The sequence below is a fragment of the Schistocerca serialis genome, chromosome 8 (genome assembly GCF_023864345.2).
Source record: "Schistocerca serialis cubense isolate TAMUIC-IGC-003099 chromosome 8, iqSchSeri2.2, whole genome shotgun sequence".
NCBI classification, from domain to species: Eukaryota; Metazoa; Arthropoda; class Insecta; order Orthoptera; family Acrididae; genus Schistocerca; species Schistocerca serialis.
In genome coordinates, this window is record NC_064645.1 from 231545077 (window position 1) to 231560729 (window position 15653).

General features: G+C 39.5%; 1 pseudogene; it reads right to left on the minus strand.

The window, feature by feature from the left end:
- Positions 1-14835: 14835 nt before the first annotated feature.
- On the minus strand, positions 14836-14953 carry LOC126417412 (5S ribosomal RNA; annotated as a pseudogene).
- Positions 14954-15653: the final 700 nt, after the last annotated feature.

The window sequence follows — 15653 nt, forward strand, 5'->3', positions numbered from 1 at the left end:
GAAATCCATTGCTCTTCAACTGTACTGGCTATTGATTTATTCCTTATTGCTGTATCTATAGCCTTAGAGAACTTCAAGCCTATGTCGTCATTCCTTAGTACTTGTGTACCCCACTTCTTTGCGTATTGACTCTTCCTGAATGATCTCTTAAACTTGCACCTACGCTTCATCATCACTAAATTATTGTCCGAGTCTATTTCTGCTCCTGGGTACGCCTTACAATTCGGTAACTGATTTCGGAATCTCTGTCTGACCATGGTGTAAGCTAACTGATATCTTTTCATATCGCCCTGACTTTTCCAAGTATGCCTCTTCCTCTTGTGATTCTTGATCAGAGTATTCGCTATTACTTGCTAAAATTTATTGCAGAACTTGATTAATCTTTCTCATCTTTTACTCCTTGTACCAAGCCAATACTCGCCCGTAAACTTTTCTTCTACTCCTTCCCCTAAAACTGTTTTCCAGTGCCCCATGACTATTAGATTTTCATCTCCCTTTCTCTACCTCTTCATCTTCATGTTGTGATCGTGTGACATCGGTATGTATACCTGAACTATCGTTGTCAATGTTGGTTTGCTTTTGATTCTGATAACAACCCTTTCACTGAACTGTTCACAGTAACACAATCACTGCCCTACCTCCGTATTCATAACGATTTCTACTCCCATTGTACCACTTTCTACTCCTGTTGATGTGACCCTACACTCATCTGGCCAGAAATCTTTGTCTTTTTGCCATATCACTTCAATGACCCCTACTATCTGTAGACTGAGTCTTCACACTTCCCTCCTACTTTGCAACTTCTGACATTCCGCGTCCCGTCTCGTAGAACGCTATCCGTTTGTTGATCACTCAATCCTTTTCTCATCGTCAACCCACACTTGGCAGTCCCGCTCCCAGAGATCCAAATCGGGGACTATTCCAAAAGCTTTTGCCAATGGAGAGATCATCATGACACTTTTTCAATTATAGGCAATATGTCCTTTGGTTACACGTTAGGTGTTTTCAATGCAGTGGTTCCACTGCCTTCTGCTTACACCGTTGATCATTTCTGCTTCTTCCGCCTTTAGAGGCAGTTTACCACCCCTAGAGGAAGAGAGTGGTTTGAACCTCTGTCTGCTCATCCACCTTCTTTGACACGGCCACTGGCAGAATCAGGGTGACTTCTTACGACGGAAGTCAAAATTTAACCAGTGCGATATTTGACCCCAGGACAGAATATGTTCTGATTACTAATCAATGACGCAACCCCTAGATCACAGGTGCTTTCCTGTCTATCTTCCAAACAGACAGTATACTCAAATGAAGAAAATTGCAGTATTGTAATTAAGAATTAGTCCAAGCAATTTTCAGGTTTCCAAAATTTTTCTCTTTTTTGAGTCAACAGTCTTCTGACTTGTTTCATGTGGTCTGCCACGAATTCCTCTCCTGTGTCCACCTCTTCATCTCAGAGTAGCATTTGCAACTTACGTCTTAGTTACTTCCTGGATGTATTGCACTCGCTGCCTTCATCTACTGTTTTTGCCCTCATCAGCTTCATCAAGTACCATGGAAGTCATTCGTTGATGTCTCAGCAGATGTCTTATCATCACGTCCCTTCTTCTTGTCAGTGTGTTCCACATACTCATTCCCTCTCCAATTCTGTGCAGAACCTCCTTATTCCTCACCTTATCGGTCCACCTATATTTCAACATTCGTGTGCAGAACCACGCCTCAGATGATTCGATTCTCTTCTGTTATGGTTTTGCTGCAGTCCATGTTACACTTCCATAAAAAGCTGTGTTCCAAATGTACATTATCAGACACATCTGCCTCAAATTAAGTCCTCTGTATCAGTAGACTTCTCTGCGCTTTTTGTCATCGCTTGTCTGCATTGGATGTCCTCCTTCCACCATTAGTCACTGGTTATTTTACTGCCTGCGTAGTAGAATCCCTCTACTTCACCTGATTCGTGACCTTCAAACCTGATGTTAAGTTTCCTGCTGTTTTCATTTCTGCTGTATCTCGTTACTTTCGTCTTTCTTCGATTTACTCTCAATCCATATTCTGTCCTTATTAGACTGTTCATTCCATTCAGCAGATCCTGGAATTCTTCTTCACATTCTCTCAGAATCGAAATGTTATCAGCGAATCTTATCACCGATATCCTTCAACCTCAAAATTTAATTCTGCCCCCGAACCTTTCTTTTATTTCCGTCATTGCTTCCTTGATGTATAGACTGAACACTAGAGGCCAAAGGGTACATCCCTGTCTTACACTCTTTTTATTCGAAGCACTTTGTTCTTGAGCGTGCACTCTTAGTATCCGCTCTTGGCTCTTGCACATGTTGTATAATACCCGTTTCTCACTATACCTTACACCTACTTTTCACGAGATTTCGAATAACTTCCATCACTTTATATCGTCGAACGTTTGTCGTATTACAAGAAAAAGAATGTTTAGAGAACACATTACAGATATTTCATAGCAACAATATTACTCAATTTAAGCCTGATCCCACAATGAAATTCCAAACTAAACACCGAAAGTTTCTAAATAACTGTAACTTTTGAAGATCGCAGCAGTACAACAATAATTCCATCAGCACAAAAACTACGTGCACAGACAAAGACACACGAAGAAAGCTGTTTTATTTGCCAGATAGTTAACTCAAGAAAGAGCCCTGAGTATTTTATGAGACATAAGATGAAAGACCTTACTGCAATATAGTATATATTATATATTGAAAATAGCTACATTATACACAACACAAGTAAAGTCATATCCTCTATTGAAGACATTCCCATCCCGCCAACAGTTGAATTTTCATCACTTGACATAGTCAATCTATACACAAACATCTCTGTTAAAGAGACTATTTCAATAATAAGAAAAATCTGCATAAGTACAAGAAAATTAGTATTGCAGAGACCTGTGAACTCGTAGAAATACTCACTCTCATCCAGGGGCACAATAAATTTACAAGTTTTGCCAGCAACATGGTGGTTTGGCAGTGGTAAGTAGCATAGCTGTTATATTTGCTGACATTTACATCAACCAATCAACAAATCACAAGCAATATAATATATTACGAAACTTTTGTTGACAATCCTGGTTTTTGATGTTACAAACAGTGAAAATGATGCATTGGCCAAAGACCTCACCAAAAATCATACAAATATTAAATTCACAGTTGAGCGTGAAACACATAAGAGCATGACTTTTCTTTATCTTCATATCTGTAACATTAACCATAAACACCAGTTTAGCATGTACAGGAGGCCCACCACCACACATGATAGCATTGGCAACTCATCATGTCATCGCAGGCAACACAAAATGTCATATATCACCAGTCACATGGGTCAACAAAATGAAATCAGTTTAATTAAAACGATTTCTCGTAATAATGGCTGTTATCCTACAATAAAATAAACACAAAAGCTACAGTTCCACACAACAGCAGTTCACAGAGTATTCAGTAAAGAACGTATCAGCCTCCTGCAGAAGTCAAACCTGTATTTACTGTTATCCTATGCATAGGCCAATATTATACCAAAGTGCAGAAGAATATTAATATCAGCTTATCTGCTCATAGCAAATTACAGCAAAAGTGATCCATGATGAAAGTCTTTCCAATGTCCCTAAATAAATTAGGAATGAACAACCTCCAGTGCTATTCGTGACCAGAATACTACACTGGGCAGACACAGGAGTTTTGAGAGTAGGTACAAATAACGCTTCATGCCTTAAGGTTTCGAAACGTGAATAGATCTAGATTTGCAGCCCACATTGCAGAAGAAAACCAGTCAATGACAAATGTTGGAAGGAACATGAAAATATTACATATAGCGGTAAAAAGAGCCACTATGAATATTGTTGGAAATAAAAATACATACACACAAAAACACTTCCCCTGATAATATCGTTAATCAGCAGACTGAATTGGCTAACACCCCTTTTCTGAAAAACTTACAGACCATAATTTCTATGCTCATTATTATTTGTAGACCTATCTGCATTACAAATGACTAATGCTCTAGAATTGTATGTACCTACAATAGTCAATATCTTTTATGGCACTAAATACTAATATGTTTTAATGATTTGTCATCATCGATGTTCAAACTGCATATAAGGATTTCAGACATTTCTTGCCCACATTTGCATGTCTATCATTACATAAAATAAGATTGTAGGCTATATTTCACAAAATCCCCTGTATTTATCGTTTCTGTCCGTATTTAATGCCCTAAATTTGATGAAAAACGTACGCGTCCTTTCTCAAAAAAATGCCATATCCTTGTATCATTGCACTGTAGTATCTTTGAAATTCATGTACTTCGTAAACTGTGTATTTGTTGTCGTACCTTGTAAAGCAAAACTTGTTGTGCACATTGAGAATTCGTTTTGTGACCCACCGAAAGTGATTTACAATGCGGTGCAAAATGCGGTGTGAAAATGCAAGCAACCTTGAGAAAGTATTTCACTGCAAGAGAACTGGAAAAACCAATGAGCCACATAGGCATTTCACGTACGTTTCACTCCAAGATAAATATGTAGCACAACCATTTTGGTTACGCGTTTGTAACTGCGATTTATTGTTTATCCTAGGGTAGCTCAGAAGAAACCAATGTGTGATATCTTTTTATGAAAGCATGAAAAACTACATCTGATGATAAACTGTGAAAAATTCGGAATCAGTAACGGTAGTTTTCGAATAAAGTAAAATAAAAGCAGTTTGTGGGTGGTTTCTGTACACCATAAAGAATTTATTTCACGCAGGAGCCACAGTCTCCAACTGTGTCTTTATTTGACAAAATTGCAATAAATTGTTTTTTAAAAGTTTTTATTATTTGTAAACTATTGACTGTCTTTACGTCCATGACGATGTTTTGTTATTCGGTCTCGCTTGATGCTGAGCACAAGGCGGAACAAGCTTCAATCCAATGGCTGGACAGCGGGACATGTCGCTGGGACGACAGGAATAATCAGTTGGCGCCCACGTGGCAACCGTTGGCGTCCTGTTATACATTTCTTTTCTAGGCTATTTGCATCGCCTATGCTACACTCTTTTCCGAGAATTACTCTTATACGAAGCAATAGCCCTACGTAGCGCACACAGCCGACAGTATCTTCATTTTCTCACGGTTATTATTGGCCTTTAATTCGTAATGCATTTTTCAATGTTTTAAGTCTTTTGTGGCCTGTAATCAAACTATTAATTTGATTGCATGTACAATACGTGGATTTTTCGATTGTAGGCAAGTAATTCGGAAACTTTCTTTCACCTATTGGATTACATTGTATATCACGTATGGAGCAGTGGTCAGAACTTTTCTCCTTGTAATTCCAAGCATCGACATAGTATTCAAGAGTTGTTGACTGTTCGGTTTTGCTAAGTTCAGTGGCAACGTGTACCAGCTCCACTTCTCATTAACGTTATATACATGTCTTATTTTATCACGGAAGAAGAAGCATGCTGATCCAAACATTGACATGTTTCACTTTTTGATCATCCATAGGCTATACACGGCACATCTGAACCACGTGGGACTCGGCCAGAGTGCTATATGCATATATGTGTGTCCTGAACACGTGGCACTACACTGTAACCTCCTGCAGCACGTAAGACCTGTAGCAGAAGACGATGACATTAAGGAAATCTTACGAGAGTCACAAAAATTATGTGTTCTAGGCAACAATCACTAAGAACAATGAATGACGTCTACAGACAACTAAATTCATACGGCTAATCTTGAACCGACGACAACAAACATGACAACAAGATCCATGGGAGGAAACAAACTCAGACACAGATACAGACAATGATGTGGATGAAGGACAGAATAAGACACAATCATAAGAACATCATATGATAACTAGATAATGTAAAGGAAAAAACTAATGTAAACAATGAGACAATTATAACATCTAAGAAACGTGCCGTATGGGGTCGTGACGCTATGCTCCCCTCATGCCTGTTGTGTTGGTTAAGGGCAGCACCATCATGCACGCAATGATACAAAGCAACAGCACACTTACCACGTGTACAACTAACTCTAGATGTAGCAACACAAAAAGTGCAATGGGCATGGCGTAAATAATCTCGTCAGATATTTAATAAGCAGCACTTTTTCTCAGACAGCAGAAATAGATGCATAGAGAGTCACATATTATGTATTTCATTTAGTATTATAAAAATATATAATTTTGTAAGCTACTTTGAGTGGAAGGTTCGATTTTTTTTGCCGAGATCTTACCTTCTTGAATAGCAACAACACGAGCCGTGATTTATGAGTTACATTTCTTTTTAACTCTAAAACAATATTTGCAAATTATTTACCACCTTTCAATGACTTTCTTCTAAATTACCGACATATATTATTTTAAATCACCACTTCCTTCACCTAATTTAGTATTTTTTGTAGCACCTTGTTGTTAGAAACGTTTTCATTGCTCAAAACAATTCTTATAAGTAATGTGGAACAACATTTTATTTCTTGAAAAGCTGCAGAATGTACTATATGTGTTTAAAGTATTGGGTGCAAGGTCTTCACATATGCAAGAAATGAAATTAATTGTCCATATGTTGGTTGTACTTATATGCCAGCTTCTGTGGTAAAATTTTGTATCACACACACGTCTGATATTTTCAATTCAGTTCTCTGGCTGACAACATTACATTACGTTTAGATCGCGTCCAAGAATATTTCTTGAGATCTTCGTGCGAAACCATTCACTAAAATTTTTAGTTTATGTTTTTGATATAAACGAATAGGACTTCCGCCATCATTATTCACAATAGATTCTCCAAGCGCCCTAGAAATGCGTTATTTATTTTGCAACCCTTTCGATCACTTCGGTCACCAATTGGAAACACCTCCACCAAATTCCAACTTATTCCACAATTGTAATATACATATATATATATATATATATATATATATATATATATATATATAGGTTGGAACTTAAATAGTGGCAACACTGCTGTGGATACACTATGCAATGGAATCTACTATGGTCGCTAATAGCACACGTTGTTGACAAACCTACCTTTACTCCGTGCAAATGGACTCGCCCGTCCCACGTCACCGGCGTGCGCACAATCGTAGGAAATAAAGTCACTTGTGAGCGAGCGGTCTAACGTAACTGTGTCACTATGTTTCCCAAACAGGAAAAACCAGAGTTAGATCAACACTGAATGTGCCAGAGGTCGTACAGCACGACATTGTCGTCAAGGTATTCAAGAGACGTGCAGGGAATCGGCATTGTCGTACAGAACAGTGGTGCATTGGGTAAAAGCCTTCAACGAATGTCGCCAAACTGTGGCAGATATGAATCAGGAAGGTCGGCAAGTCCTTGTGAGTGGGATTTGATTCCGAAGATGAAGGAACCACTTCGTGGCATTTGCTTCAGAACTGTTCCAGATGTTCGACAGACAGTAGACCGCTCCATTCACACAATCCACAGAACAGGCTCTGCTAACGGTACACTACGCCTTCCACATCGCTGGCAACGGGTTTTACACATCGCTGGTGACTACTCTGAAAGACAGTAACAGGTAACTCGTTTTGTATCGGTTGTGAATATATAGTTGCCCACTATTTAAGTTCCAACCCTCAAAACTTTGAAATTAGGAAGTGTTTCTAAATGGTGACTGAAGTGGTCGAAAAGGTTGCGATATATATATATATATATATATATATATATATATATATAGCGCACGTTGTTGACAAACCTATCTTTACCTTTTCGACCACTTTTATATATATATACCTTTTCGACCACTTCAGTCACCATTTAGAACCACTTCCTAATTTCGAAGCATATATATATATATATATATATATATATATATATATATATATATATATATACACTTCTGTTGTCTCTCCTAACAGTCGTCAGGCGCAATTCCTTTCGAGTTTCGGCAGACAATTGTAGTTTCACTTTTGCATTGTGTAGCTGGCGTCAGCCTAAGCAATTAATGCTCGTTACTTCTTTCATGCGACGCCCAGTGTCGACAATGAGCGGCGTTGTGTTACCCATTACAAACAAAATGATTTCTAAATCGGAATTTTATGTGCCCATTCGATAGAGTGCACTAGTCAGTCTAGTGCGATATTTATTTCATCGATATTTGTTAAGAAGGACATTAAAGAACAAAGAATGAACAGCAATCAAGCAGCGACTCAGTAGCGCTGCGTACACGGCGGTAGCAGTCAGCACTGGTCAGGGCAGTACTGTTACTGCTCGAGTACTTGTTATTCTTGGGCTTTTAATCTCCTTTTCAGTAGATGTCGATAAAACAAATATCGGACATCTCAGTCGAACGGGCACCTAAAATTACCTTTCATAAAAAAACTTCTGCTGTAGGTGGAAACAAATCGACTCTTTCCATCAAGAGTGGGCATCGCGTGAAAGACGAGGTGAGAAGTATTTGTTTGGTCAGATTCCAGCTACACATAGCAAAAACTAAATTGTAAATATATGACGAAACACCAGATAAAACGCGTCAGACGGCTCTGGAAAGAGAAACCATGTATACCGAATAAGGGGAAAGAACTCAATCTGCTAGAGTCACTTGAGACACCAAAACGACACCCCCCCTCCCGATCTATGTGATGAATTACATCCACATTATTAAGTTCACGTGATCCAGTCAAACAGGCACACACTTAGAGATCTCAAATCTTACGCTGACATTCATGTCCACAAACTTGAACCGCAACGAATTTGTCATTCCGCTTTACTTTGTCTTTCGTTAGTGTTTTATAATTTTTCAGTGTTCTATTTTCTGTGGATTTCACTATGTACTGTGTCTGATGTTACTCATGTTTTAAACTATAATTTAACACTATATCGTAACATCTCTCATGTATGATACGAGTGACGAACGCTTGATTTGACATCTGTCACCTAATGATGAGACCAGAGAGTCTATGAGCTTATAGAAACTTTGCTTCTGTCGTTTTGTTTCCTATACAGGCGTGTCTCTTGTAGACGCTATTCAGCTGTTTCTTGGCGATGGTCCACTAAGCCACAGTCGGTTCAAATCACACAAATATTAGGAGAACAAAAACTGAGTTTTTTTTTCAACCTTAAATAATATATTGTTTTACCATGATCGGACGGAAGATACAGGTAATAGAAATATAAACATTTTTAATGTTCTCTTTGTTTTTAACTGTTCGAAACTATACAGATTTAGACTTTTGCAAATATTTTACATACTGCTTCCACCGAATTGAATATTTTTCGTGGTATTCGTTTTAATTTTTATTAATTAAGCTCTTTTCATCTCGTTACTGAGTTCTCGATTCCGTGTTCGGACAGTTCCGGGTTTGTCGCGCACCCAGATCACACCCTCGTGCTGATTACAATTACGCAGGTTGCGGGCTACACGCCGGCCAATTAGAGCGAAGGCGGCGGCCGGAATGTGAGCTGGGCCGCGCTTTGTCGGCAGTTCCGGCACTCCCGGATACTACTGGCCCACTAACTATGGGTAGTGAACCATAGCGCCTGCAATTAGGCCTCCTCCCAGAGGACACCGAGACCAAAGTTCCATTTACGCCGCTGTCTCTATCACAGGCATTTACAGTTCCTACTACCTGAACCAGCCGTTATAGCGAGCTACATGTACGAGTAACGGCAAATTTCCGTGTACATTTCGAGAGCGTATTTCCAAAATGACACTGCTTCGATAAATGAAAAATTTCACGAAATACCAATGTCATATAATGTACTAAATTTTTGTGCCTCAACCAACGATTTTGGCACACGGTTCCACTTTTATGTTGTAAATACGGATACAGTGCAAATACTTAGCCATTATACGTGCGCTCTTAGATGTGCATTTAAGTCACTTTGCATTAATATCACATTGGTTTTCTGAACACTGACATTGAAATGAAGCATATTTTTTTATTTTTTTAATATATAAAATCAAATGCGATTTTCATCATCTCAGCCACTATTTAAATAACCGGGCACAGGAAAGATGTTTATATTAAGCTTAAAAATACGACAGACAAGTGATGAACTTGATATAAGTGATTAATAATAATTATTTCCTGGGTCATAGCCTTCCACTGAACTAAAATGAACTATTTACATTACTATTAGCATTACGTTCATCAGTTGGCATAATTTATTTAAAAACTCATTCGCACTTCAAACTTTACCGTTCTGGGACTGCTCTACATCGGGTACAAGAGATGACCATCTTTCGCTTACCTTTAATATTGTGGGCTTGTTAAATGTAAGTGAATGCTGTGCACATTCATCATTCTCAAGTGTTTTGTGAGCAGAAATGCAACAGTTTGCAGGTAAACACAGGTACGTGATAAGTCACTTTGAATCATCATCATCATCAGTTTTCTGCTATATTAGCAGTTCCTTTGCCTCTCCATTTTCTGCGTTCCATTGCTTCCTTCTTAAGGCTGCCGTATGATGTACCGTCCATCACGTCATACAGTATCTGAAAAATCTTCCTTCCTCGCTTCCTTTTCTCTTCTACATAACCCTCTAAAACTTTTTATCAGTCCACCATTCTTTCTTAAAATACGCCCAGTCCAACTTCTTTTTCTTATTTTTATTACATCTAGTAACTGTCTTTTCTCTCCCACTCTTCCCAGTACGGTACCTCTCCATTTTTTACTCTGTCCTTCCAACTTATTCTTTCCATCCTCCGCCATGTCCACATCTCAAAAGCCTCCAGCCTTTCTCTGTCTTCCTTCCTCAAAGTCTATGTTTCAGCGCCATACAGAAGAACACCACATACAAGATATTTTATGAGTCTCTTCCTGAGTTCTCTGTCCATATCGCTGCAGAAAATTCTCCTTTTCTTGTAAAATGCCTCTTTTGCCATTGCTATCCTTGTTTTGATTTCTGTGGTGCACTTCCAGTAACATGACATGCTACAGAGCCAAAGACGACAGAATACAAGCCTGGAGAAAATTTAACAATCATAGAACTTCCTTGAAATGGGAAGAAAATATGTTCACATGTCTGTGAATTCCTAAGGGACCAAACCGCTGAGGCCATCGGTCCCTAGACTTACACATTACTTTAATCATGTTAAACTAATTTATGCTAAGAACAAAACACACACACACACACACACACACACACACATGCCCGAGGGTGGACTCGGACCTCCGGCGGGACGGGCCGAGCAGTTCGTGACATGGTGCCTATAACCGCGCGGCCACTGCATGCCGCAGAAATGGGAAGAATTCAACAGTAATCCGCAGATAAAAACGAGGTTATGAAACAACAGGCTGAAAGAGATAGAAGAGGACTTCAAAAAACAAGATATGATATTTTTACAGAATATTCAGAGAAAATATGCCAGGATACCGGAACACTGGAGACAAACCCGGAAAAGAACTCTAAAATATTATAGCAATACTTTTACACACTACTAAACTGTGATAAACCTATGGATGTTCTACAGTTCTAGAAGCTAGAAGCCAGCCTCTATTCCAAACCGCCAACACACAAGGAGATCGTGAAAATAATAAAATCACTGAAAAAAAAACAGGGCACCTGGAGAAGATAAGCTGATTAAGAAGTCTGGGAATTAGACGACGAATACATCACACCCAAAATACAGAATCATCAGAAACATCTGGGAAGCAGAAAAAGTACCAGAAGAATGGAGGTAATCGATAATACACCCGCTCAATAAGAAAGGAGACAAAACAGCCAAATCCCTACGGAGGTATTTCTCTACCGGCTGCGACACACAAAATTCTATGAAAAACCTTGTTAAATCGGCTACAGCCTCAAACAGATCGGCAGATAGGAGAATACCAAGACGGGCTCAGGAAGGGAAGTTCATGAAGTGAACAGATCTGGTGCCTGAGAATAATACTGACAACAGGAAAGTCCAGGAATACCATAGTAACATTCGTTGACTTCAAGAAGGCCTTCGGCTCCATAGATAGAGGAACACTCTTCAACACAGTGGAAGAAATGAAGATGGACAACAAAACGAGGAAGCTAATCTACAAAACATTAACAAATACAACATCCAATGTTAAGTTTATGGGAAAAATCTCGGAATCATTTGAAATCAAGTCTGGATGGAGGTAGGGAGATGGTCTGCCACTCATTCTATGTAATTCAGTTTTGGAGAAAATAATCAGGACATGGGATAAAGAGGCCTATGGGGTAAAGATGGGGTGACACAAGAATAGAACCATCAACATAAAATGTCTGTCCTTTGCTGATTTCTTATAATCCTGGCAAAAGTGAATCACCTAATTCTGAAAACATATTTGATCAGACAGCGGAGGCTCTTTGACATATTCAAGATGCTGGGGTGGAATATAATAAAAAAGCATTTAACAATTGAGCATTTCGTCAGTATTAAACCTATTATGCTAAAATCCAAACTTCAGACAAAGAAGCCCCAAGCAAACCTTACGTGTAACAACAAGAATTTTACAATAAGAATTACTTAGGATTAACCGGTTAAGCTTACAACGAAACATAACAATTTAATGTAATGATAACACAAAAGCCTCAGACACATCAACTCAAGCGTCTAGAAGGCGGCTGGTGCGGGCGGAGCTTCGAGTCCTCCCTCGGGCATGGGTGCGTGTGTGGTCCTTAGGATAATTTAGGTTAAGTAGTGTGTAAGCTTAGGGACTGATGACATTAGCAGTTGTCCCATAAGATGTCACACACATTTGAACATTTTGGGTTTAGAAGGTAACAGGCAGATCTTCAGAGCTAACTCTCAGGGAACTGCAATCGTAATCGTATTTGAAACAATAAATATTAATTTTCCTGAAAGGAATTTATCGAACTCCATCACGCAAAGAAGTCAGGATTCACTGGGCAAATTTATAGTGGCTACATCAGTGAGGGAAGCAACAACTTCCAATACAAATCAGACTCAATTTTGACTTCTGTGGTCATTAACACAGGTGGCGGATTAGAGCATGTGAAAATTAACTTCAGGCGCAGCTGAAAAATAAGCAACATTAAACAAGTTGTAATTAAAGAAATTTTAAAACACAAAATTGGTTCAAATGTCTCTGAGCACTATGGGACTTAACATCTGAGGTCATCAGTCCCCTAGAACTTAGAACTACTTAAACCTAACTAACCTAAGGATATCACACACATCCATGCCCGAGGCAGGATTCGAACCTGCGACCGTTTAAAACACACAAATGTGGCCCTCAAATAATATCAAAGAGAGGCACTAAGGGATAAATTCAGTTCTTGAAACGGAGAGATGAAGAACCACAGGCAATCCAGCGCAGCGGGAGCAATTTCAACATGGAAGGACGTGTAGCTGTCAGTTAACGACTGCCTTACCCGCAAGGGAAGAACAGACGGCAATGGAAAATGAACAGCACTCCAACATCAACAAGCATACCTCGTTAATGAGGGGTAAAATGGCTCCATCGACACTAGGCCCAAGTATTACCGAGCAACACGACTTATAACACGCTTATAAAATCGCGCACCCGTAAGATCTGTGCACATTCCACCGTGAGAGAAATAAAGAAAAGGTTCAAGAGAGAAATTAAAATTCAGTGTGAAAGGATATCAAAGACAAAAAATAATTGAAAGTGAAGAAGAATTACAGGATACTGAATGGAATGAACAGTCTAAAGATTACAGATTAAGAGTAAATCGAAAAAAGGCCAAAGCAATGAGAGGTAGCATAAATGGGAATAGTGATGAACTTAACATTACTTCGGGATCGCGAAGTGGACAAAGGTAAGGAATTCTGCTTCTTAGGTAGCAAATTAGCCTATGACGGACGGAACTATAAGAACGTGGAAAATAAACTGGCAGTCGCGAGAAAGGTATTCGTGGGGAAAAGAAATCTGCTAATATCAAAGATAGGCCTTAAAGTGAGTAAGAAATTTATGGGAATGTGCGTTTAGAAAGAGCACTTTATGATAGTGAGATATGGACTGCGGCAAGACCAGAACAGAAGAAATTCTAAGTTGTTGAGATGTGGTGTAACAGAAGAACGTTGAAAATTAGGTGAAGTAACAACGTAAGAAAAGAGGAGGATCTCCGCAGAATCGGCGAGGAAAGGAAGATGTGTAAAAGACTGACAAGAAGTGACAGAATGATAAGACATCTCTTAAGCCGTCGGAGACTGACAAGAAGGGATAGAATGCTAGGACATCTCTTAAACCGTCAGTGGATAATTTCCATGGTTCTAGAGGGAGTTGTAGAGTGTAAAAGCTATAGAGGAAGACATGAATTTACCAACTCTTTTAAAATTGTGTCAGTTGTCCGTTAAGATGGAATGTCTGACATGATTTTGTTAAGGATACGGGGATTAACTAACTAAATGTACATCACTATAGAAAGCTTTCTACTCAGCGCTTAGAATGTTGAACAGGATGTTAATTGGTAACTATTCAAGATGTAACCGTGTTATGCAAGTAAGCAAGAACCTTATTGATTAAGTTCAGTAAATGAGTCCACTTCACACTGTGTGAAATGGACTGCATTACTAAATAACATGCAAAATAAACTGCCTAAAAGCTTTGACGACTTTGTTCAGCCATATTCGGACAGGGATTCCCTCTTGAAAATTGAAGAAATTGATATCCAAACTCCATACTAATCGTCGCTGATGCTTTTAGTTCATATTGACCTAAAGTAAGCTAAACTCCGTCCTAACAGCCCTTGAAAGGCCAACGCTACCGACCGGCCGCCGTGTCATCCTCAGTCACATGCGTCACTATATACGGATATGGAGAGGCATGCTCTCCCGGCTGTGTGTCAGTTTACGAGAACGGAGTCGATACTTCTCAGTCAAGTAGCTGCTCAGTCTGCCTCACAAGGGCTGAGTGCACCTCATTTGCCAACGGCGCTCGGCAGACCGGATGGTCACCCATGCAAGTGCTAGCCGAGCCCGACAGTGCTTAACTTCGGTGATCTGACGGGAACCGGTGTTTCCAATGCGGCGAGGCCGTTGCCTTTAGTTTATATCCATTTGATATGTATAAATCATCTCATCACACATAAATCCATCAGTATGATATCACTACTTCGCATAATCAACACCACCAACAGCAAAACAAAACACTGGACAAGTAATCACCTGCTGTCAATATACTACTGGCCTTCAGTAAGTAATGAAACACATTTTTATTCTGTGGCAGTTTCGGTGGAAAAAATCCGGAATTTGTTGTGGGACTTCGAGCAATATCCCTGCTTCAGCCCCTATATTTCATGAAGTTCTGATAGATTGCAGTTCTATACGTAGCCTTGAGAATAGCGTCTCTAGATGCGTTTTCTTCCTACCAGATACCTGTTTTGTTTCTTTTAGCGGAAAACCAGAGGATCGCAAATATTCACAGGCACTTGCAGAATGTCTACGGAGATCTGGGGTATCAAAACCAGGATGAGTCACTGAGAGATACGTCTAACATCATCGTAACAATCCACGCAAACCTGTCCGATTTCCCGCTTGCCGGCCCCACGCACACAGCTGTGACTGCTGCTGTGTCGGAACGTGAGGTCATTCTCGTTCAAGGTGGTCGACGGATCACAAATACCTAGTAGCCAAAAAATGATGTCTCTGATGGTAGCGCTAAGACACATGTCCACCATTTGGGGTACTCAAAGGTTTGTGTCCGCAGGTTCCTCGCCGCCTAACGGAAGACGTCCGTGTATT